Genomic DNA, 2,485 nt, shown 5'->3' on the forward strand with positions numbered 1-2,485 from the left:
TGTGTGTTGTGGTTGGGGGGGGGGGCAAGATGGCTCAGATAGCAGGTCCCTAACCTACTTAAGGAGCTCAGAGGGGGGACGCAGACACACAACTCTTTCACTCAGCATATCTTCAGACAAGGCAGAGAATGTGATATGTGTAAAGGGGGTGTAACAATAGGTTTGTGGGAACAAGGGAAATGATTAACTTGTGGAAGTTCGTAGAGGTTGGCAGGCTCCTGAGGGACATATTGGAGATGAGTATTGGCGAGTGGGTAGGATTTCTCCTGGTGGAGAAGGTTGGGGGATTCTGGGCTGAGGGCAGAAGTGGGAGCAAAAAAGTCAGCCTTGAAGTGTGGCCTGAGACTGGTGGAGTGTAGGACTGGTTGGAGGAGGGATATACAGTGAAACCAGAAAAGGCATGACACATTTGATCCCCCAAGTGGAGCTGATGGTAAGCTGCGGTGCACTCAGATTTCCCTCCTGGGCCAGGGCCTCTGGGCCCAGCTCCTCAGTCACGAGATGGGGATAAACCCCATCTTCTCAGAGGAAAGAAGAGAGAGGCTCCCGGCTCCCTGTCAGCGCTCATGAAAGTGGGGTCCTGCTAATGCTTCTTTTCTGTTCACCTGCTTCCCAAGTACAGACTCAGTTTCAACTGCAGACTCAGCAGAATTAGTTTGTGGGGGCATAGCACTCACAGTAGTGTAAGCTCTGGAACTTGGGTGCCATTAGGCCCATTCAACAAACATTTATTGAGCCCTAACTGGTTTGGCTCAGTGGATAGAGCGTCAGCCTGTGGACTGAAGGGTCCCGGGTTCGATTCTGATCAAGGGCATGTACCTTGGTTGCGGGCACATCCCCAGTAGGGGGTGTGCAGGAGGCAGCTGATCGATGTTTCTCTCTCATTGATGTTTCTAACTCTCTACCCCTCTCCCTTCTTCTCTGTAAAAAATCAATAAAATATATTTTAAAAATCAATGGAAAGATATCCTCGGGTGAGGATTAACAACAACAACAACAAAAACCCAACACAACAACAACAACAAAAAACCCAAAACATTTATTGAGATATCACAGTGTGCAGCATACTGCCCCCCTGAGGAGACACACTGGTAGTGCCTGGTTCATTGAGAGCTCTCAATAAGTGGATGGAGGGATGGAGAGATGGATGGATGGATGGAAAGAGGGATGGAGGGGCATGGAGTGAGATGGAGGGAGAGATGGAGAGAGGACTGGTTGACTAGATGAAGGGTGAAGGGGTGGAGGGATGGGAGGAAGGATAAAGAAAGGATGGAAGGATGGAGGAAGAGATAAAGAGATGGGCAGAGAAATGGAGAGATAAATGGATGGATGAAGTGAATGGAAAAATGAAAAGATTGAAGGAAGAATAGAGACAGATATGAATGAATGGGTGCATAGTGAGATGGATGGATGATGGGATGGAGGGAGAGAGGAAAAGGTGAGTGAGTGGCTGGATGGAGGGGTAAAGGAGTGGAGGTTTGGGTGAAGAGAAGAAGGGAAGGATGGGGGAATGAAGACATGGATGGATGAAAATATGGAAGGGTAGAGAGGGGATGGAGGAATGAGGAGATGGAGAGTGAGGGAGGGATAGAGAGGTAGAACGATGAATGGAGGGAAGGGAAGGGAGAGGGAGAAATGGAAAGGTGGATGTATGGGTGAATAACGGGTGGAGACATGGATGAAAAGATGTAGGTCTGGTGATCCTCTGAGGAGCTCACCTTTACCTGTCCCTGCAGATTCTGGCACAGCATATGCGTCTGATTTCTGTTTGACTTCAGGGTATGCGTATTTGTTTAACTGAAACCAATGCATGTGGACATTCTTTGGAAAGTTCGGGGGCCCAGCAAATGCTAAAACATCCCATTTTAATTCCTCCTTGGTCAGGAGTGGGCGGTCCTTTGAGGAAGACAAAGAGAAGAGAGGCAGGGGGGGTCTGCTGGGGGAAGAGGAGGAGGAGCGGCCGGTTCAGCTGTTGGGTATAAACTCCTCATCCTGGTGGCATATGGGGAACATGTGGCCCCCTCGCTCCTGGCACCAGAGAATCCCAATGCCAGGAATGCTGGCAGCCAAGGGCACGGAGCATTCCCAGAGGGAGCTGCTGGTGATTGGGCAGGAGGCCTGGAGCCTGGCTCTGGGGCGGGCCCCCAGGGACTGTGGAAAGCTGAGAGCAGGTGGGTGCTGTGCTCCTGTCCCCCAGGGCTCAGGGAACAGTCACTTCCCCAAGTCCCAAGCAGGAACCCAAGGGACCAGGCTCCCAACTGTCCAGGCCCTCAGAGCCCATCTAGCTCCGAGGAGTCAGCGTCATGGAAGGAGCCCTGGACTCAGAGATCCTTCTGCCACGTATTTACCAAGGGCCCTCAAACACATGACTCCATTCTGGGCCTCAGTTTCCACATTGTTCCAAAAACCATCCTGTCCACTAGAGCTAGTTAGGTGAGGAGATGTTATCACCAAGTAAGAATAACAAGCATTCCCCACCCTCCCC

The sequence above is a fragment of the Myotis davidii genome, unplaced genomic scaffold (genome assembly GCF_000327345.1).
Source record: "Myotis davidii unplaced genomic scaffold, ASM32734v1 scaffold265, whole genome shotgun sequence".
NCBI classification, from domain to species: Eukaryota; Metazoa; Chordata; class Mammalia; order Chiroptera; family Vespertilionidae; genus Myotis; species Myotis davidii.